The sequence below is a fragment of the Cloeon dipterum genome, chromosome 1 (genome assembly GCF_949628265.1).
Source record: "Cloeon dipterum chromosome 1, ieCloDipt1.1, whole genome shotgun sequence".
NCBI lineage: Eukaryota > Metazoa > Arthropoda > Insecta > Ephemeroptera > Baetidae > Cloeon > Cloeon dipterum.
In genome coordinates, this window is record NC_088786.1 from 36,877,436 (window position 1) to 36,901,120 (window position 23,685).

At 42.0% G+C, this 23,685-nt stretch overlaps 1 long non-coding RNA gene across 1 annotated transcript; it reads left to right on the forward strand.

Moving 5' to 3' along the window:
* Nucleotides 1-14,303: 14,303 nt before the first annotated feature.
* On the forward strand, nucleotides 14,304-18,285 carry LOC135934035 (uncharacterized). Its single transcript, XR_010574054.1, has 5 exons — nucleotides 14,304-14,519; nucleotides 14,577-14,680; nucleotides 14,730-17,877; nucleotides 17,935-18,038; nucleotides 18,088-18,285. It is a non-coding gene; the product is annotated as an uncharacterized LOC135934035 (long non-coding RNA).
* The last annotated feature ends 5,400 nt before the right edge of the window (nucleotides 18,286-23,685 follow it).

Below are 23,685 nucleotides of genomic sequence, written 5' to 3' on the forward strand. Positions count from 1 at the left end.
AAATGCATTTCAATGCCTCAAAAAGCAGTCAACAAGTGTATTCGAAGTAGTTTTTCTCGACAGTTATTTGTATCATCAAAAATGCACGCAGCGCTGCACGCACATCGTGCGGGTGGTCGCATTTGCTCTCCTCCTCGCTCCTTTTCTTCGTCGCTGCGTCGCTTTATATACCCGCCGCCGAACAATATTTTGTGATTGATGCGTTTTGCCGTGCCCCAAGCAGGGAAAACAGAACAAAGATGCACCGGCCTTTATTGAAGCAGCGAGATGCGGCAGGAAAAAACCCACATCTGGTAAACAGGCTCGCTCACTTAAGAGAATTATTTTTTTAATAGAGAACCTTCTAGTTTTGCGTCAAGTTCAAATATTGTGGAATTTTACTCGGTTATCATTTAGCCTTTTCGGTTCGGTGTAAAATTTTAAAACGTTGTCTAACCAATGATGAAATAATTGTCAAAATTACGTAAAAGGTGTTTTTATTTTTATAGTCGAGCAGCACAGAGAAAAAGGATTTCATCATTCATCGCGACAGCGTTAGATTTATCACCCATCGCGCACAGAAAAGAGGCCTCTGGATTCCCCCCTAAGAGCGTGGAGCGTCGCAATCGTGTTTTCGCCCTCGACCAGCTCGCTTCGTGTTTTCTCTTTCCAGCGCTGCCGCTGCACAAGCAACAAAAATGGTAAGAATAGTTTTTAAAACTCGCATTTGCGTTTTCTTCCTTAATTTCTCACTGCTAAAAATTTAAAAACAGTGCCAGCTAATAGCTAATCATTGCTAGTTCCCTCGTAAACGCAAATGAAAGCGTGCATTTTTGCATTGTTCATTCACTTTACAAAGCTAATACGCGCCTGCGGGCCTTTAAGGGCCCCGCGGGGGGCCCGCCGAGTAAATCACTTCCCTAAATGCCTATGATCCTAGGTAAAAATCGCCAAATCCGGCTGATCGACGCCGGGCGGCGCCAAATGAACAGCCAGATAGTCGAAACCAACCTCGGCCCCATACGAGAATTAATAAAAAAAGTTCATAAAAAGTTGCACTTTTCACAACGATATTTGGCGGTTGGAGGGTGGATGGGGCGGGCGGGGGTGGCGAGGGTTCCTGTCTTACGCAGAATTTAATCACGAGTCTGGCGAACATTGGTTTTTGATCGTGAGACCAACAGGAGCCGAGCTATAAATTTTTGAAGTTGAAAAAACACGAATTGGACATTACTAAATTTTGGTTTTGGGGGCCTGGCCGGGGTCCCGTGGGCCGCCGGGCCCCGATTGCTGCACCATGAGATGCGCCTCGGTGGTGCATGTCTGGCCGTGTGCGTTTTTGCAATATCCGATCATTCTGAAGGCAACCGCGATTCTCCGAAGAGCCAAATTTTCGCAAAAGTCGAAATCTAAATGTTCAAAAGTTGATTTAAGTTGGAACGCTATCGAATGGCTATTATAGCGGCTAGCCACACCGGACAGGTATCCAATGAGGAACATTTTGAGGGAATTTTTATGAAGATTTTGATAAATTTGTGATTAAAATCCAAATTAACTCTATTTTAAGGTATTTTTTGCAAGTTTTTTTTTAAACTAATCGTATAATTTTTCAATTTAAAGCATTTAGCGCCTTCCTGCTATTCACTGGAAGATTTAAATTAACTCTGCGGCCGCCATAAATTACTCACAGCCGTTGCTTTTTGGGATTTTTGTGCCGCGGTGGCGGCGGGCGCGAGTGGCTTCCGCGGGCGAGGCAGGCGAGAGCAGCGCAGCTCTATTTATGAGGTGCATGGTGGCTGGCGAGTGGACGAACTTGCTTCACTTCACGCGCCGCTTGTTCCTTGCTATCAGCCAGGGTTCGCCATTTTGCAATGCGCAGTAATGCAGCACTCGCTTCTGGCGCAAAAACAGCTGGAAAAAAATTAGTGCATGGTTCGCAAAAACCCGCATTTTTTGGGAATTTTGGGCATTTTGCAGCAAATCATTAAAAATTCCACTGGTTTCACTAAAAGACTGACATTGGAACACAAACCGCATAGATTTAGGACTTTTTTAGGGTGAAATGAGACCCTTTCAGGGTTTAAATCGGAAAAATGTAGAAAACAAAAAAATGGTGGGTTTTTCCAATTTCATTTTGCGCAAAAAACACAGTAGTGCATTATTGCGAATTGCAAAATTGGTGATCACTGAACCAGTGTCATTTTTACTGAATTTTAAAATACTTATTTATGGTCATCCGTCGTGAGAATATTTTATCTTCCATAAAAATGCATGTGTTTCGGAAAAATGCTCAAAATTGCAGAAAAAACTGCAAAAATAGTTTTTTTGCAATGCAGTGGGGGTTTTCCGGAAAAATGTGGTGTTTCTGCGAATCCTGGAAACAATTGATAGTAAAAATAAGCTACTGTCGCTGCCGACCAATTTTTCAAAGTTTTTGATTTTCAATCAAAATTCATGTGTTTCGGAAAAATCACAGAAAAACCTCCAATACGAAATATTTATTTTTTTGCAATTCAGTGGGTTTTCTAACTATTTTATTTCTGCTTTCCGGCCTTTCATCATTGTTGCCATGACTAATAATTTGCCGTTTTAATCTTTTTATACAGCGGGGGCCAGATGTGCGATAAAATTGGTTCGCTGTGCGCAGATCCAAGATGGCGTCTGAGTGATGGAATGAAAAAGCTCTCTTTTGATTGCCGTACGAGTGTCAAGAGTTTGTTTTTACGATCCAAAAGACACAATTAGTTAAGAGTAATGCAAATTATAAGTCACAACTTGGTTCTTTTCGCGCATTTTCACGTAACCGTTTTTTCGTGCCATACTCCACCGGACGCCACATCTGCGCGTCGTACGAATCTGGCCCCTGCTGATCCTGCAGATTTCATATACATTTTGAACATTGAATTAGGGATGATGTTTTGGGGGAGAGAAAATCAGGGACACTTTTTGGTTTCCAGCAAGCTGGACGAGTTAGAAAAAGGGGAAAATATTAAGCGCTGTTTTCCTCTGTCTCCGCGAGTGGAGTGGTTAAAAGCATGCTAATTTCCGCTTGCTCTTCTTCCACTGCCTGCTTCACTCGACGATTATTGTATTCCTCGTACGCTACACTCGCTAAAAATAAATATCTTTTTTGTTTCAGGTGTCGTCCAGCCTATTGGACCTGGCTATCAAAGCTGTGTTTGACAACATCGATAAATATGACGATAAGGACTACGTTAAGACCGTTATTAGTGAGTATATTGGATAAATAAATTCAAAAATTGAGATACCTTTAAAACTATTGGCAATTTGAGTTAGTCACATGGATATTTAAACTCTAAAAATATTTTAAAGAGCCCCCGATTAACTGGGAAGAGTTTTAACAAATGAACAATAATGTTAAACTGCGTATCATCAAAGTAAAATAACACGATGAATTAATTTTCAGGCCCTGTGCGGCGGAAGATGCTTGAAAAAGTGTATCAAAAGGCCGAGAACGACGATTTGATATGCGACGGTCGTGAAAATCACGCTGATAAACTCTGGGCAATTCTGCCTTGCTTGATCTACTCGAAGTTCTACACAAAACTTGATACTTGGGATCTGAGGCGCGTGAGCTGCAAATCCTGCTCCTTGTCCGACTCTTGCTTTCAAGAGGTAAATGCGTTTAAAATACTTAATTTCATTAAGTAACGTTGCGGAAACCTTTTCAGTTCATCAGAAGTTTAGAGTCGAACACACCGAACCTGACAAGTCTAACCATCGTTAATAGTGGTTCATCCCAATTTGGAAATTCCATTGGCGGACGCGAATTGTGTTCGATAGTTCAGCTCAAGTATTTAACCTACCTTGACATAACATACGTACGTGTTCCTTGGTCAGGAATTATTTTCATCTCTGACCGATGCGAAAAATTGGAGAGGGTCTGTGCGACTAATGTCGTAATTGACAAAGTACCGTCAAGTGCCGCTATAAGAGATGACTTTAAGTACGTCGACATCCAGGAGAGAACTTTTTACCCTGGGCAGCTGTCCCTCACGATGGAAACATCAAACCGGATGTATGCAGATGGCACGAAACACTTCAAATTGAGTCTTCATCCAAGAAAAATCGAAAATATTTTTTTGGCACGAGGGTTTGCTGGAAAACTAACGGACATACAAGTAAGAATTTGATTCCTTTTTTTTTAAATTGAGTAATTTTTTATCAATTGTTAATAATTTTAATGTTTTAGGTTTCTTGCTATCGCCTGGAGGATGTTAAAGAAGAGTTCGGGTTTCCGCACCTTCCAGAATTAAAATACGCAGATTTTGATTGCGGCGGTAAATCACTGAACGCTCTTATAAGGTGTTTCATGCAAAGAAACGGACAGAGTCTGCAGGGGTTGGGTCTAAGAGGTGTTGACACCAAGGAGGAGATGACCTTTGGTGAAATCTTCCGCTCGTGCCCAAATCTCCAGTCGCTGACATTAAATGCCTGCACTTTGTCTAGGAATGACGCACCTGTGGATGCGATGCAACAACTGAAAAGTTTTCATTGGTGGGATTGTCACGAACGGTATGGAAATGATTTCAAAATATCACTTATTTTTCTTCCGATTTGACATTTTATCTTAACTTGGTTGATGGTTATTGAAATCTTCGATACGTATTTTTACGCATTTATCAGCTGATTTTAATGACATCCTTGAAAAATGTTTCTGTATATTTTTTGCTCAAACGCGTTTAGTGATTTCGTTCATTCATATTTTTTCATTGTCTGATGATATGCAAAAATTTGGTGTAGCCTGTTTTGCTGTTGCGGTTTTAAAATTCAAAAAAATTAAGATGAAAGTAAAAATTCAACGATTTTTCAAAATTTTCTATCCTATACATAAGCCTGTCATAATAATTTTGGTTCATTTTTTTCAGAGATTCTTCTATCGCTGTCGCTTTTTCGAGCATTTTGTTTGCGCCGCTGCTGAAACACGTCGACATTCACTTACCCAAAATTGACTTCAGGGGCAACGCCACCGTCATTGCTCGTATTCAGAGACGCGAAATTTTGCGCAATCTGGAGTGTTGTTATATTGTTCAAGGTATGGAGGTCATATCTGAGGATGACCTTCAAAACTCTTCCTCAAAGAGCCACACAGAGTTAATGGATGCAATTCGTTCGCTGGGAAACATTTTAACTCAAGATGATGAATGATGAGCAATGAGGATAGCATATAATTCCTAATTTTATAATAAAATGTGTATATACTTAGAATGTGGATATATAATTTATTTAAATCATTTTATGCTTTATTAATAGTGGGGAAAAAAAAAGAAAATTCCATTAATCTAGGAAGTACCCAGGCATCATAAATGCTGCGCGACTCGGGCAGCGGCGGCGGCAATTGTGGGTGAAAGCAGTTGCCTGGTGACGTCACAATTATGTTATTGTACCTGTACACACACACACTTTGGGCCTTCTCTCTCTCTCTCTCTCTCTCTCTCTCTCTCTCTCTCTCTCTCTCTCTCTCTCTCTCTCTCTCTCTCTCTCTCTCTCTCTCTCTCTCTCTCTCTCTCTCTCTCTCTCTCTCTCTCTCTCTCTCTCTCTCTCTCTCTCTCTCTCTCTCTCTCTCTCTCTCTGCTAACCTTCAGCTCATTAGGGGAGACAGAGACGAGTCTAATGGTGTTCAGTTTTTGTAATTCTGATCATTAGAACATTCAATGGACCTTTATTTTCCTGGAAACCGACCTTGCATCCCCTAGCCAGCAATGGGAATGAGCGTATTTGATGCCCAGCTTGTCTCGTAAATCTCTCTCGGAGCTGCCAAGACCACCCATTTCGGCAAAAGAAACAAAATTAAATTAGCTTCAGTGACATTCTTATGATAAAATCCAGGGTGAATTTAGTTTCAAATTAATCTTTTTATTATTATTTAGTTATTTTTACGCTGCCTTTAAAATATCATGTATCGGCAATGTGATAAAAAATTAATAAAAATAAAACAACTGCTATTCTAATGTTTTGTTACTTTACACACCAATTATTTACGACATATTTTACCGCGCCATTTGAATACACCTCACTCCAGAAGGATAAGGATGAAAAATTGGGTCAATGCTTCAAAATTTTAACTGAATTTTTAAAAGGATTTGAATAAAACTCGTCCAAGCCATCAAAAGCGTTTCAATGCCTCAAAAAGCAGTCAAAAACTGTGTTCGAAGTAGTTTTTCTCAACAGTTATTATTTCATCAGTAAAATATGCACAGCGCGTGGGTGGTCGTTTTCTCTCCTCGCTGCTCCTAATTTTCTTCGTCGCTGCGTCGCTTTACCCGCCGCGGACAATATTTTGTGATTGATGCGTTTTGCTGTGCCCCAAGCAAGGAAAACAGAACAAAGATGCACCGGCCTTTATTGAAGCAGCGAGATGCGGCAGGAAAAAACCCCACATTTGGTAAATGAACAACAGCGCCATTTTAGTTTGAAACACCAAATATATTCGATGACGAAGGCGGTTAGCATGAAATAATTTGATGGCTACACAAATTTTCGGGTTTCACATCTCCATTTTCCTCGACGCGTTTGATCAGAATATTTTCCAAGCTATTGACTTCTGTGCTACTCCAAAAGTCAAGAAGATCTTCCAATTTCAAGTCAGCCATTTCCTGAAAAATGCATTGAATACTTTTAATTGACAATAATTGTTATTTTCCTCTAACATTCTTTCGTACGTTTAAGGCGAATAGGGACTAAAGCGACCGAGAAGGAAGAAGACATCTGTTTATTGATGATAACGGTGAAAATGCAGCTTCCGGCTACACAGAGGATCGAGCGGGGGAGCGAGATAATTGCCCACTTATTGCTCGCGTCTCGTCAGCGAGAGCGAATGTGTGCGCGCTTGCAGGTCGCGCTTTTTATGCCTGCGAGTGTCTCGCTCTCCCCTGTGCGCGCCCGAAAATTTACTTTGGAACGTAACAATTATTATTGATTGTAATATCTAACTTATTTAATGGGTCAAAAAATGAAAATTAAAAATTCCGGGGTTTCAAGCAATTGGCCTTTCCCTGCCTTTCTGAGCTTATTCTTTTATCCATTATTTCTATTCTATGTATTTTTGATTCATTTGGAAACATAGACCTTGGCGTGTGTAAAAACAAAAGCAAAAATACACACAGAAAAGATTTTAAACGAGCTATTGAGGTGCGTAAAAAGAAGGAAATGTGTAAAATTATCGCATTAAGCGCGACAGCATCTCTACAGGGTTTTCGTCAAAATTTAAAAAGAGCGCCAACAAATCCTCTTGAGGTTTCTTATGGCGTAATAAGAGTCGATTTTCTGCTGTCGGTGGAAGGTCTAATCAGCCAAAAGGCAGAAGAATTTCTGCCAACCGAGTGACCATCAGCCAGAAAGGATTCTTGCAGCTGAAAACGGGGACATTGTTCAAGTATTAATGAATTTAAAGCTTTTAAATTGTACTGCCAGACCGAGGCTTGTGTACAGTCTGTGGCACAAAACCCGCCCCGAGCAAGAGGGAGAAAAATTGGAATAGTTCAATGACCCTAGCCCACAAAAGAGGCAGGTGCATTTATCCCCACAGTGTGGGACTACAGCCAGCAACGCGCTCTCTCCCACCCGCGTAAAAGCATATTATTGTTATTTGTCGCGATGCTGCTGCCTCTGCCGCCGAATTTGATTTTTTCTAACCGCGTCGGAAAGGAACGCGATGAACGCATCAGTCTCCCGATGCACGAGCAGCAGTAAACACCTACAAATACTGCTCCTCTCCTGTGTGTGTGACTATCTCAAGACGTGAACTCAAAAAACCTGGTAGGTTCTGATTTATATTCTATGTGTTTATTGCTCTTCATTTCGTTGCCCACGACAAAACCCGAAAACTTCGGAAGATACACTAATTTTCCTGAGCGTCCAATTTAAAAAAAACTGGAAAATATATTTCGTATTCCTCACTTTCATTATAATTCGATGCGCGTTTCCGCTTTGTTACGGACCGAGGATGCCGTCTAGCGCAAGTTTGACGCCTATCTCGCAGGGTACTGCTCGCAGGGGCCCCCGATAAAATCACTGCCCTATCCTTTTTTTTCTCTTTTTATCCCTGTCCTCTCCGAGCGGGAAGGGCGCGCACTACACTAGCACGAATGCCCAATAACACCGCGAACGGATATTATGGGCGAACCAGACCACACATTTCAGGGACCCAGCCCACTGAAGGGCCACTTGCCTCCGCACGCATGCTGGAAAGGTGCAAACCAGCAAGTAGCGAGTCGCCTCCCAGCCCGTTGAGCAATTTGAGCATTTCGAGTCACTGAACTTACCACTTTTTGCCATCTCTGACATTGAGTAGCGAGCCTTCTGGGTTAAAAAATCACTCAATCAGCGTAGAACAGCTCCAAACCTGGCTGGTGAACGCTGGGTGGTGCGGAAAAAAGTGTCAAAAACAGTTAGAATCACCCTCCGGCCATAGGAGAATTAAGGACAAAATTTGCGACATTATAAAATGATTGGTTTTCGGGGGCCTGCGGGCGGTGATGCGCCTCAGTGGTGCGTGTCCGCCCGTGTGCAGTTTTTCAAAATCGGACCATTTTTCGAAATACAGCAAATTATTTCGGTTTCATTTTTAAGATAAATAAACATGATTTCTTGAATTTTCCCCTTAAAAATAACATGGGAAATAAAAAATAATGTTATTTTGCCATCGATACCACCCGACGCGAATGACCAACGCGCGTCTGTGCACCGATTTTCAGATTTTTTGGCAGAGAGCAATTTTGCGAAGTGCGCGGGGCGCATATTTTCGGATATTTAATGTCATCTTTGACCAAGAATCAGCAACATTTATAAATTAAATTCGACTCCAAAATACAATATACTGTCACAGCACTCCGATTTTCTATCTTATGAATTTTTAGAACCACGTCAAAAATGCCTTGTAAAAATCTTATGCGAGTCAAGATTTGGACGCTGAATTCGCTGTTCACTTGCTCGCTGAAGCTTTTTTAACTAAATACCGGTACCAAGTGCCCGGTACTTCTGGTACAGGTACTTTTCTTGACGGGTACTCGAGTACTTTTTCTTTTGGTACCGGTACTGTCAGTACCGGTATTTTGAAAAGAACCTTCCTTCCCTGCCTCCTCCCAGCTCGCTTGCGCACAGAGGTGTCGCCTTATACATTAGGTGACAGTGGGGAAAAGGTGGCTCCTACAGATTGAACAGCCAAATGAACTGTAACAACTAATCGATTTTGGCTATAATACTTGTGCGCCCCTATTCGCATTTTGCTTAAATCAAACGTATAAAAGAGTGTTAGAGGAAAATTAAAAATAAATGTGATTAAAAGTATTCCATGCATTTTTCAGGAAATGGCTACCTTCAAAGTAGAAGTGCAGCCTCTTCTTGACTTGTTGAGGAGAAGAAGGACTGCTGAGGTTAAGACCTTGAAAAATGTTCTGATCAAATACATCGCGGAAAACGTCGGTGATTATGTTCGTGGAGAAGTTAAACTAGAAAATTTGCGTAAGTATCAAATTTTTTCATGCTAACCGTGTGCAATCGAGTAGTTTTGGTGCTTCAAACTAAAATTGCACGTATCTTGAATCGTTGTGAAAGAACCTGAAAATTTGTGCTGCCGCATCAGTTCGCTCCTTTTAAACTTTAAATAGGAAAATTAAATTTTCTGAATATATTATGTTCATTTTCTAGCGCTTTGCCTCCGTGAGATGGTGCTACGTCAGCTGTTGCAACGGAGGTGTCAAGACATTCGCGGCGACTCACAAGACAACGTAGACAGAATGATTGAGGCCTACTCTCAGTTGGTCTGCCACAAAACTAAAAAACTTGAAATGGAAGGATTCTTTTCCTACTGCTCTTATGGAAATATCGGCCAAGACACCACAAAGGTATTTTTTTTATTCTGTTAAATTTTTCCAGAAGAGCCTAACAAATTATTGTGAGCAGGCTCTCGAGGCGATTTCGCGAAAAGCCACTGAATTGGAACATCTGGATCTTCTTGAAAAGTATCCTGGAAGAGGTCGGTGCTTGGAGAAGAATTCCATGCAAGCGATCTTAAGAATGGAAAATCTGAAGATCATTAAATTTTCCATTGTTGAGTACACTCATGTGAAGCTTGTGTGCAAAAATTTGAAAAAATTGCAATACGTAAGATGCGACCAAATTGAGTTCGCCGAAAATGAAGACATAGAAGCCAACATCGAGGACTTCAAATCCACCTTTTCTCAACTGAGAGTGTTCATCTTTGGTCGATATTGGAAGTTGAGGAAACTATGCTTCCAACACTTGCCAAAACTGGAAGTTTACCACGAATACGACTCTGACTTCGCAGATGCCTATTATTTTGACCCATTGCCAGATTTGACAATGCCAATAAAGGAGTCAGCGATGAGTCAGCTGGACGCAGTTCCAACAACCTTTGACCTGCCTGCAGCATTTCCCAACGTCACGCATTTAAATGTAAGTATAGCTTAACCTTTGAAGATTGCTTAACAATTGTTTGAACATATCGTGACAAATGATCGGTTCATTTCCTGAAATCAAACGACTTTTTTTATTTGGTTTTTCTCTTTCATAGCAAATGTATCCGTCAATAACGCGAAATTGCGGTTCATGCATTAATTCCTGTTCAGTAGAAGGACCATTTAATCTGCTGCTCCGCACTCTAGGCAGCTATTGAATCGCTAGACATTCGTACCGTAGCTTTAAAACATTTATGCCGGAGAAAGGTGTAAACATGTTAAACTTAGAAAGATTAAAATCAGCAATTTTCGGAAATTTAACTTTTATTTAAACTAAACACACTACGATTATCATGTTGAATTATAGCAAAGCAAACCTCGTGTTTCAGGCAGATTGTTGCGAGATTGATCCAGTCGACCAACACGGCTCTATTCTCAAGTTCACAAGAATCGAGAGTTTAGGGATGCGTGTTAACACCGTCGCTTGCAACCTCTTTTTAGAAGCGTATGGAGCCAATCTCCATACTCTCATCATCTTTCGATATACTGGACTCGACATTTCGTTCAAAACGATTTTCGACGCTTGCCCGAAGCTGCAGAAGCTGGTGATCAACTGGTGTGTTCACATTTCGGACGACAACACGACCATCGAGTCTTTTGCGCAGCTGCGAGAGTTTCACTGGCAACCGTGGTAAGATTTTAGAGTTTAATTAATGGGTAAGGTTCGAGGAGCCGCATTAAATAAAATCAGGGCAGCTTTTAACGACCTTAAAAGATCTCCTCATTTTTATGGACTAGTCGTCACGGGGGTCCGGATTGCGATCTGTGTTTTTTTCCCGCCAGTTATAAGCAAGGCATAAGTCAATATGGCGTCCAAATACTGGAGGCCAATCAGGATAGAAAGTCCAGCGGCCTATCAGATGCGTCAAAAAAGATGCGTGCCGACGTAATATTTTCATTCCCGCTTTCACTTGATACGCATAATTCATACAGCTGAGCATGGCGTCTCTCTTTTCTCGCGCGTCAAGTTATGCCATCTAGGCATCTAATAATTGATTCGCCACCTTCCGGGGTAATCAGCTGGTACGAAAGGAATAACAACTACTGATAACAACAAAAACATTAATTGTGCTAAAGTATTTTCATAAACAATTTATTAGACCCTTTCCAAGCCATTTTTATTTTACGTTTGAAACTTTTCCGCCGTACTCTACCCGCCGCCAGAGCTGCGCGTCGCGTGAATCCGGACCCCCGTGGGACTAGTCTTATGGTGATAATCGTAGAGTTAATTGGAGCAACTGAATTGAAGTAGTATTAGAGAACCGGGGAGACTAAATTTAGATGTGACTTCTTCCTGCTAAAAATTGTAGGAATCTACAAATCGTGACCAAAATTATATTAAAATTTCATGTTCCACTTGTTGCAGGGATAATTTTGAGGTGACCAACATCCTGATGGCGCCGAATCTGGAGAAATTCTCCCTCGATAGCTGGAGCGGCCTTAAGGTTGGTGACCTTCAGAAGCTGACGTCGTTGGTCGCCAAAAACAAGGCTTTGTGCAAACTTACCAGTTTTAGTTTGCGGCTCAAAGAAAGCCCCAATGACTATGAAATCGACGACGAGTTGCTGCGGGCTCTAAGGGACTTTATCGCAGTGGCTGCTGTAAATTTGCCAAATTTGGCTCATTTTAAATTGTGTATGTGCTGTGTGTATGATGATACATTATACGATACATACCTTGAAAGCGATCAGCCTGAAGGACTCTGCAAGATTGGGGAAAAATTCAAGGAGTTGATCGGAGACGACAGCGTCGTCGAATTCATCGGTGCAATAAATGCTAAAAATAAGATGTAATTTGTTGTTGAAACTATGATTAAATTGTATATATTTGCACATGTAACATGGGTTTATATTATTTCAATGCTTCTCACTGAAAAAACGACATGAATTATTGAAGTAAAAATTGGAAATATTTGCATTACTTTTATTCTTCCTCTAAAAAATCAAAAATACCAGAAAATCTGAACAGATAATCTCATTAAAGTCAAATCTTTCATATAATAATTAATATTCCTTGAAGTAAGCAAATAATTTCGTAAGTTTAAATGCATCCCAATAATAAAATAAACAATTAAAACCGGTTTTGCACCCTCTTTGGGAGTGGTCCACTGATTATCAACCAACATGCCTGACGACAAGGGTTTGCGGGGAGAATATTCGTGCATTTGCCCCTGCGAGCGGCGAACTCGCCTGCCTGCTTCAAAGCAGAGAATAAATACCAAACAACTTCTCTCACTCCCAAAGTCGAAATGAACAGCTGAGGGTGTTGAATCGGCTGAGTGGCCGTCATCTACCACAGCCAGCAATAGGAGTCACGGGTTCAAATCCCGGCGCAGTTTTTGCCAAAAAACCTTTTTTAACTAAAATTGAGAACGCAGTTTATTTAAGAAGACATGTTATTATTATTTTAAATGAAATTTTAATGCAATTTTCATTTTTTAATAAAGAAATTAACAAGTCACGGAAGATGAATTATTTAAGACTTTCATGGCTTTCATTCTCAAAATTTACAATATATATAAATTGTCACCAAGGTGTCGTTGCACGCATAGTCTCAAATATTCATTTAGTTCTGATTTTATTTTATTTCTTTTTATTGCTCAAATTAACTTTTTACATGCAGGCGGTCTTTCAGCAAGTGGTCAAACCAGCTCTGACGCATGCGCACTTCTCTCATTTTGTTTTGGCGGGAAAAAAGTTTGCACGTCGCGCTGGAATTTTTGGTAGGAAAACATCAATTTAACCTAATGCGACCCTCAGGAATCGATTGTTGTGCTCAGAATCTTCGTCAAAGAAGGTCTTTTAATGTTGATGTATGACATTTTCTTACAAAGGGCCGACGAAGTGTTGAACGGTAGTTTGGAAATATCGGAAAATAAATTTCCACACCTGAAATTGTCAATTTTTTTTTTTCATTTTTAAGGGCAGAAAATGTTGTCTTTTCCAAAAAGAAACAAAAATCTTGACACAGTCAGTTAATATTCCAATCCGGAAATGCGAGCGGTGTGGACAGTGGACAACAAAGGGTCCAGCGTATTTGATGCCCAGCTTGTCCCTTAAATCTGTCTCTGAGCTGGCAAGACCACCCATTTCGGCAGCATAAATAAAATAAAATTAGCTTCAGTGACATTGTTATGATAAATCCAGGGAATAATTCGGGGAGAATTTAGTTTCAAATTAATTATTATCATTATTTAATTATTTTGACTGTCCCTTCAAAATATCATGTATCGGCAATCTGACAAAAAATTAATAAATATAAAACAAACTGCTATTATATAAAGGCGGCCACGGCGGGGGTGGCCACAACCGGCGGCCGCAGGCAGGGCGGCCATAGTGCAGCAGCCTCTTTCTTTCGGAACTAAATTAATTATTATTTCTCGTTGCGAGTCACCCGCAATTTTATTTTGGCCAATTAGCTGCCAGAGGAAATAAATATAGGAGGAGTTGAGAGATTTATTATTTAACAAGAAAGATCGTGCCGCGAAGAAGAGATCGAGGGCCGGCTCACAAACCGCACAAATAGCGAGCGCTCGGCAATATTTTATTTGTGTGTCTCTTCGTTGAGGGATAAGAAGCCACCAATGATTTTTCTTCTTTCGCTTTGCTGCACAGAGCCGCAACAAATGGGAAGCGATTTACAAAGAGGGAAGAGAAAAATAAATAGAGCCGCACCTGTCCGCTCCGCTGCTGATTGACAATGAGGAATCAGTCGCGTTTTTGTGAAAAGGATTGTTGTTGCTTCGCTGCTCGCATAGCGAAATCAAGAAAAATACTTTTGAATGGAAAAAGGAAATGGAATAAATATAGGGTGAGTGGTGTGATGCAAGGGCAGGGGCGCTTTAAGGAAGTGGGGATGAGGGTGCTAAGGGGATAACCTTCTTCTTTCTTAGGGGAGTAAAGCTACCCTCTCAAAAGACGACAGGCACAGGAAGGGGTTAACGTGGAGAACGAGGAGGAGCTAGACGCAGGAGGAGAAAGGACCGTATAAAAACCCGAACAAGGACGGAACGAGGAGAAGCGAAGTCCACGAGTTAAACGAGTAAGATCTCTGGAGCCAAGTAAATTCCTGTAACTGATTTTGTGTTTGTGTGGGCAGGCCGAAGTCGGACAGCGTAATTAGACAAGGTAGGAGATCACTTTTGGAGGGCTCGTGGGCAACGCCGAGGACTTCCGTCGCAGGGCCGTGCCGTGGACTTTAAGGTAGTTTTGGGCAGTAAGTTGTGGGCCGCCACTTAGGAATCAATTTCAGATGTCGGCGAGTGAGCGGTCAGGCTGCTGCTAATTTCTGCCAGTTTCGGCAGTGGCGGAGCGACGTAGGGTTTATGGTCCAGAAGGGAGCGAGCGATATCAGTTCGGAGGCGTCGGAAGCGGAATTCTAGTGATCCGCGTTGTATTCTTTCTTGTGTACTGTTTAGAGTAAATTAATAAAGTCCAATTGTCTTGTTAAGTTGCGCGGGTTTAAATTTGGCTTTCCCTCCTTTGTGCGCAGACATTTTTAGGATATTTGCTCAAGGAATTTCTGAATTTGCTGCAGCTGGTGGTCGTAGAACCCACCGCGAGAAGAAAGGCTTTGTGCGTATAGGTATTGTCGGCCTGAGCTTAGGGAATTTTGAGTAATTTTTTCGAATTCTATTTATTTCTTTCTTTCTCGCAACATTCTGGTGTCAGGTGTGGGGTAAGGCCAGCGTAGCAGATCAACATTCTGGTGTCAGGTGTTAACAAAGGCCAGCAGATCAACATTCTAAAATGCCAGTAGTAGCAGATGAAAACCCGCAGCTGAGGGATGCGGCTGATAACGTGCAGCAGCCGCAACCCCCACTTCAATTTCAATCAGGGTATCATCCCCCCATGTTTCATCCTAATGCAGCGTGGGGAGGATTTCCAGAGTACGGGCCTTATCCACCCCTTCCAGGCCCGTATTCAGTCTTTAGTTGGCCCAGAGCGCCGTGGAGGGGAAACCAGCAGCAGGTACAGGCAGCAGCAGCCGAGCCAACTCAGCAGCAGGCGCTTCGATTCGAGGCGCCCAATTATAGGCAGCAAAGGTCGAGCGTTCAAACCGAGGACTTAACTTCAGCTGTGTCCTCTAGACCTCCCACGACGTTAAAAAGTCAGTCGCGGTTACCTGAGAGAAGAGACGCGAGTGAGACGGCGTGCCCTTTGTGCTATGAAGTTGGTCATTCGTTGAATAACTGTCCCGTGCTAGTTTGTTCAAAATGCTTTAACAAAGGCCATCCCCCTTTTGACTGCCCTGAGAGCGACGCAAAAAACGGGAAATGGGGGGAGTAAAAACAAATTCCCTCCCCCCTGTCATAAAAAATAAAGCTGACATTAATTTTTGTGAAAAAACAACCAGTCGTGAATTAATTTCAGAAGATATTTTGCAGGCCGCAGTGCACAGAGTGACACCTACATCGGGTTTTGCTGTCGTTGGTCGAGTCGTAGAGAAAGATGTCCCATTTCTGGTGAGTTCAGGTGCAATGGTTAGTTTGATGTCGCTCGCGTTAGCTAAAAAATTGCGCGCCATCATCGTGCCTTTCCTACAAGACGTCAGATCTGCGAATGGCGCGCCAATGAAGGTTGTTGGCCAGGTTGAGTTATTTGTCGATTGGGGGAAAATGGGTTGTAGTCATGCATTTGTTGTCGTCGAGGGTTCAGGAGTCACCTTTGAAGGTTTAATCGGCTGTGATTTTTTGATCAAGCACCAGGTGAATCTAATTTCTTCTAGACAGGTGCTTCAATTCCCATGGGGAGAAATTCCCTTTGGCCTCAATCAACAAACGAAGAGAGACGCATTCCAGGAAAATGCCAACGACCTGGGGAGGAGTGAGGTAAATTTTGTCACAATCGCAGCTTTGAATAAATTCGATTCCTATGAGGAAAAGACATTTCCGGAGCAGATTCAGCCTCAAAGGTCATTTCAAGAGAACAAAGTGCCGCCTGATTCAAAAATGTGGGTTCTCGTCCAAACAGGAAGTCAGCCAGTGGCAATAATTCAAGTCCAAGATGGAAAATCGAGTGATGGTCCGCCACCTCCCACAACAATTCGCTCAGTAGATGAGACAGAAAGTATTCGAGTCTGGCTGGCCAAGTCTTCGAGAACGGCGTTGAAGGTCCCAAAATATGAGGAAAATTTTAAATCGTTCAAATTGCTTCAGGTCCCAGCAGAATGGATAGAAAGCCTCAGGCAAAAATTGTTGATTGTTCTGGAAAGGACGGGCCGAGTTACCTTCAACTTGCTGCGGAATTTTTGGGATTATGCTCGCCATCAAAAGAACGTCAGCGAGCCACGGGAGCAGTGCGCAGGTGGTCCACAATGGTCCCACTGCAGATAAAGAGTACCCAGCAAAGAGAGTCTACTTATTATTTTGAGGCGAAAATTGATGCGAAAAATTTTAATTTGTTGTGTAAAGTGATTTTATTCGTCATTTGGTTGTCCCCGTGAAGTGTTTTAATATGTTAAGTTTAGGATTTAATTTCGAGAAGAGATCTGGTGAGTCAGCGGAATCGAAAACAGCTAAAAGTCTAGAAGGAGGCACGGTGATTACTGTGGTTAGTGCAATCGCATGAGTCTTGATATACCGGTTTCTAAGCAAAAGTACCGGTCATTTCATCCAACTAGCATTATCATTATGGCAAAGGTGTCAAAATTGTTTTCTTCTGATACCGGTTTTGAATGATAATGATAACCGGCGGTAAGGTTGGTTCAGGCTCATAAAATAATAATTATTGTAGCCGCATTGATATCTTGTTGTTGTTCGTAACTACGATAGCCGACCAGGAAGAAATCTTTCCGAACTTAAACATCTTAATCTAATTCAAATTGTGTGTGACGAAGACTTGTCATGAAGGCAGGCAGGAGTAAAAAAAAATATGTCGATCGTCGAGACATGGAAGTTTCCTGATTTCTAAAGTTGTTTAAATTTCTATATGTCGCCGGGAAAAACTTAATTGACCATACATGTACTGAGACGCTTTGTGATAAATTTCTAAATGACAGATAAAATAATCATTGAGACAATATGTTTGTAGGAAAGAAGCAACCCAGCACTCTATTAAAGTCAAGTGAAGGGCCCACCCCAAATTTAACTGGCACCATAAGCTAATCAGGATCGACTACCACCAAGGATGCCAGTCTAGATGAGATGTGCGCCCTGCCCTTGGGGGAGGATTATGGTGTGATGCAAGGGCAGGGGCGCTTTAAGGAAGTGGGGATGAGGGTGCTAAGGGGATAACCTTCTTCTTTCTTAGGGGAGTAAAGCTACCCTCTCAAAAGACGACAGGCACAGGAAGGGGTTAACGTGGAGAACGAGGAGGAGCTAGACGCAGGAGGAGAAAGGACCGTATAAAAACCCGAACAAGGACGGAACGAGGAGAAGCGAAGTCCACGAGTTAAACGAGTAAGATCTCTGGAGCCAAGTAAATTCCTGTAACTGATTTTGTGTTTGTGTGGGCAGGCCGAAGTCGGACAGCGTAATTAGACAAGGTAGGAGATCACTTTTGGAGGGCTCGTGGGCAACGCCGAGGACTTCCGTCGCAGGGCCGTGCCGTGGACTTTAAGGTAGTTTTGGGCAGTAAGTTGTGGGCCGCCACTTAGGAATCAATTTCAGATGTCGGCGAGTGAGCGGTCAGGCTGCTGCTAATTTCTGCCAGTTTCGGCAGTGGCGGAGCGACGTAGGGTTTATGGTCCAGAAGGGAGCGAGCGATATCAGTTCGGAGGCGTCGGAAGCGGAATTCTAGTGATCCGCGTTGTATTCTTTCTTGTGTACTGTTTAGAGTAAATTAATAAAGTCCAATTGTCTTGTTAAGTTGCGCGGGTTTAAATTTGGCTTTCCCTCCTTTGTGCGCAGACATTTTTAGGATATTTGCTCAAGGAATTTCTGAATTTGCTGCAGCTGGTGGTCGTAGAACCCACCGCGAGAAGAAAGGCTTTGTGCGTATAGGTATTGTCGGCCTGAGCTTAGGGAATTTTGAGTAATTTTTTCGAATTCTATTTATTTCTTTCTTTCTCGCAACATGAGCATGACCGAGGAAAAGGAGGAAGAATTTCACCTTTGGCAAGAGTGTTTTTAGGTCACGAAAAGATGTCACCGCAGGCGTTTTAAAGATTTTAGAGCGAATCCACTGCGGTTTCAGACATGTTTTTTATTTTATGAAATGAACTCTTCCACACACGAATTTTGTTAAATTTTATTGGAGCATTGTATACAATTTTTAATTCCCTCGGCATAAATACTCGCTTGTATCAACTGGCAAAGCGGCTTGCTAATAAGTGTAAAGGAAACGAGCTGTCTTTTAAGGAGTCTCTCTTCACTCCTCCTGTGCTGGTGAGGCGGCTCGGCTCAGGGTCACTCGCATTGTGTGAAAAGTTTATTGTTGTTGCGCTGCACGCATTTGGAAATTCACAAATAATTCTCTTGGATGCGAGACGGCAACTGACAATGAGGCACAGAAAAATGGGATAATAAAAGCGCAGGCGATCGGCGATCGCGGCAGAAGGAAAGACGATTTCTCTATTTTACGTGTTAGCAAGGAAACATGAACGCCAGCTGTTTGTATTTATTTAGGTGGCGGTCGCTTGAATGGCTGAACTGGCTGCGGTTAATTCTAGAAAATTTCATCCCGACTCGCGGCGCGGCTCGAGTCACTCACAACAGTCACGTTTCTGAATTTAATTGTTATTTATCTATCCCAAAAATAATAAATTTAAGAGGGTAATTAGGTTTCACGAATTAATTGTCAGTCAACAAGAGCGTATCTTATTAAGACAGGAAACCAAAATCCGGTCCTTTTCAGGTTTTCATTTGGAACCAGAAATATTTTAAATGGAAAAGGACAGGAAAGGGTTTATATTAAATAAAAATATTATTTTCTCCGCCATCTCCACCCGTCCCAAAAGTTGCGCCTCCAGGGAGGCCCAAGGGTTAAGCCCGCGGTCCCGCGTCCGGATGCTCGCGGGTACAAAAATCTGCAAAATCGCGCCGATCGGAACCAAACTCGGGTGGTCGACGGGCGGGGGTGGCCGAACGACTGTCCCATGGTCGAAACCGCCCCCGCGCCCATAGGGAAATTAAAAAAAATATCAAAATTTGGCGCTTTTTTCGAGGTTGGTGGGTTGGAGGGGGTGGTGTGGGTGGTGTGGGTGGCGCCGATGGGAAGAACCCGACGCAGAATTGCGCGGCGAGTTCGGGGAACCTAGGTTTTACCATGTAGGACGAACGAGGACGGAGATATGAATTTTTAAATTCAAAAAATCACGCTTTGTGACATTCCAAACTTCTGCATTTTTGGTCCTGGCGAGGGCCCTATGGGTCCGATTGCAGATTTTCCTACATCAAAAGATGCGCCTCCATTTCCCCGGTCTGCTCGCGTTGAGTTTTTCAAATTTTGATCGTTTTTGAGTTAGCGGTACCGATATTTCGGCAAAAATTTTGAAAAAGTCAAAAAAATTTACAGCTGAAACAATTTTGTTGGGATATGCCGCCTAGCAATCTTGGCTAGGTAACGAGAGAAGTTCATTTTGAGTGAGTTTCATCAACTTTGAATCGCTGCTGTGCGGCGGGGAGCACAATATTCCTGCTGACGACTTTGCGCAGTGGCGTGCGGAGCTTAGTGCTGCTGCTTTAAGGGGCGCGGACAGGCAGTGTGCTAGGCTATTTATAGAATTTGAGGAATTAGCGAATATATTTCATGCTCTTTCCCGCGAGAATTTCCGATCACGTGACGCGACCGAGCATGCTGATTGGTTGCTGGTCACTCCCTTGATGCGGGCGAGCGCGCTAAAAGAGGCGGGAGCGACCAGCAACCAATCAGCGCGCTCGCTCGCGTCACGTGATCGGATCTTCACATTCACACGAGAAAGAGCATGAAATGCTTTCGCTAATTTCTCAAAATCTACTCATAATTTGTTTTTGGTTCTGATATATGTTAAAGTGCAAATCTTCGGCTTTCCATTTGTACCAAAACGAAATATTTTTTTGCCCAGCGAGAGCGCTTTGTGATGCGATCGCGCGGGGACATTTAACATGGCAAGCATAGGGAAAAAGCAGCGCTGTTGTGCAGCCCAGCACACTGTTTAACCGCGTCACTTTATTTATAACACTTCACTGGCGTTGGGAAGAAGCTGCTCCGCTTGCTATCTGTTGAGTGCTCTTCGCGCCGGGCGACCGCAAAAATTGAGTTTTTAAGTTTTTAACATTTGCTTTTTGACGCAATGCGTTTATTTTCGCAAATATTTAATTTCAGCAATTTGTCTAACCACTGAAGAATAAGGGTTTTTCAATTATGATAATCTCGCCTCGCGGCCAAAAAGCAAAAAATCTAGTTCAGTTGAACAATGTAACGATTTTTATTTTCAGTTTTTATTATTGATCTACAGTAGCAAAAGCTATGAATCACATCCGTATGCCCTGTATTAATTTTGGTTCTAAATTCACTTAGCATATAATAAATTACCAAAATTATTTATGCCACGGTGAATTGGCGGTCGAAATTTCATGCTGATGGCGAGAAAGTTCAGCCGATATTTTTACGATTTGCCAATTCGTTGCTGCACGGAAATAACAATAAAATGTTTAAATAGCGTGATAATAACGTGATTAAATGAATTTTTACATTTTTCTTCTCAGTTGTCACTCAACGGAGTCTCCAGCCTTTTGAACTTGGCCACCAAATATGTGTTGGACAACGTCGATAAATACGACAAGAACCTCCTCAAGTCCATTATTGGTAAGTTTTCTCATTATAGTAATTTTATTTTATTACTGCCTCACGCGCGCGTGTTGCCTTTTAAGCAATCGAAACTCTCTAAATATTATTACGTTTATTTAATTATTTAATTGGAGGCCAGATTTTTCTTTTCAGATTGTGTTTTCGGGATACTCGAAACGTTGAAATGTCCGATTTTCTACAAAAAAAAAAAATATTGGAAATAAGGGAATTTGTCCTCATAGCAAATCACTTTAATTTGTTCCATGTTAGTAACAAACAAAAATAAATATTTTCAGGTCCCCTTAGGCGCGATTTAATCGAGAAAACGTGGCAGATTGTCAAGAACCATTCTTTTGAAAACTGCAGCGACGAAGATGATCACGTCGACAAGCTTTGGGCGATTCTGCCGTTTTTGCTCTCCAAAAACTATGTCAGCTTCGACACTACAGACTTGATGAAAATGTCCAACAACTGCAAAAACTTTTGCTTGTCAAACTCGCGTTTTGAGGAGGTAAATATTATTAATAAATTTCCAAAATATGAATTAAGCATGGAATTTTTTCAGTTGGTCGGCTGTTTAGGCTCGAATACTCCAAATTTGCGCAATTTGACCATTAATGGTCTGCCAGAATCGTACCTCTGGCTTGAGGGACGAGAACTGGCCTCGATCACCGCGCTGAAGAGTTTGCAAGTCCTTTGCATCGAAGACGTTACCGTGCCTTGGTCAGGAGTGGTGGCCATTACGCAACAATGCGAGAATTTGGAAAAAATCACTGCGAACAAAGTCTACATGGACGAGAAACCGTCCAGTGACGCCTTTACGGATGATTTTGTGTTCGCACACATCGCCGCGTACAATTTCCGGCAAATGCAGCTGGACCTGGCCTTGCACAAAACGATGCCGATAGAAGAATTCCCGAGATGTGCAGGATATTCGCGATATCATGAGTTGTATATTGAACCCTGGGAAGCCTATGATGTGGAGAATTTGCTGCAAGGATTTACACAAGTGACGAAACTACAGGTAAGATATTGCATTCTCATTGAAAAGTAATAATAAAATAATTGTAAAATTCTAGTTAAATTTGTCCTATCCGATAGACATTGATCTGCTGGATGAGTTTCCGGTCTGTCCAGAAGTGAGATTCGCCCGCATTGATTGCGGGGGTTCAACACACGCTTTGAGGTGCTTCTTGAAGAGCACCGGGCAGAGTCTTCAAGAACTCGTTCTTGAAGACATCAGAGGTCGGGAAGAGGTCACCCTGGCCGAAGTATTCAATCTGTGCCCCAATCTGCATTCATTAGAAATCATCGGTGCTGAATTCACCGCAACAAATTTACCCATCGAGGCGATGCGACGACTCAACAAATTAAAGTGGAAGTCGCAACTGAAGTAAGGAGAAAACTATAATTTCTTAAAACTTTTGCACGTTATATCGTAAAAAAGTGTGGAATTATTTATTGGTCACACTATCTGCTAATATGTCGCTAATTCTAATGTAATGTTATTTATTTTGATTTCAGTGTGAACTATTCGGCTCAACTAAATTTTTGGCCGGCCATCCCAATTCCTGACGATTTATGTTTCGCTGTCAACTTTGAATTAAGTGAAGACATTCAAGTCTCACTTCAAAACGTTGTGGCCGATATGCAGCAAAATCAGGCAAACTTTGATTTTATTGTAAATTCATTCTCAATCCCACAATACAACCTGGAATGTCTATCCCGTAGGCTAATTCAGTTCCAAGAATTGAACAATTCTTTATTGCAACGATAGCGATTCCTCTACAAAATTCAAAAGGTTGTTTCCCTTGTAAAATAAACTCTTACTGGTCTGTATATAAAATAAAACTTGGATTCTTTGTAACTTTTGCATAGGTTATTATTTCATTACCTTTTCATGACATATGTTAATTAATTAAAGTAATATATAATTTTGCTAGCCTCTATCCCACTGACATAAAGTTAATTTTCCAACAAAACTTTAAAATTTTGCTGGTTTTGACGCCTTAAATTTACAGACTTTCGTGGAGCGTCTCAATTATTTAAATGAGATAAAAGAAGTTGCAGAGGAGAACTGATAGGCCGCATTTCCTGTTATTCGGGTGGCGCCACTGCGCAAAGTCATCAGCAAGAAAATCGTGCGCCGCCGCACGATTTGGATTTCGACGATTTGGCGCACCTGCGCGATGGTTTTTGCATGCGGCGGCGCACGACTATCCACGCCACTTTTCTTTATACACTAGGGAGAAGCTGCTCCGATTGCTATCTGTTGAGTTCAGCCCAGCCCACTGCCCGACTTTCGGCGGCCGATTTAGGCCACTTCGGCTCTGAACATTTTGGTTACTTTGGTTTCAAAAAATCGGCACAAAAGGCTCCTTTTTTTGTTTAATATATAATCTTGCTTGTGATTTTGGCCAAAAACGAGTCCATTGCATTCACTCGGTTACGCCCCCCTCTAGAAATAGCCGATATCGGCCGCTGAAGAGCCGAAGAGT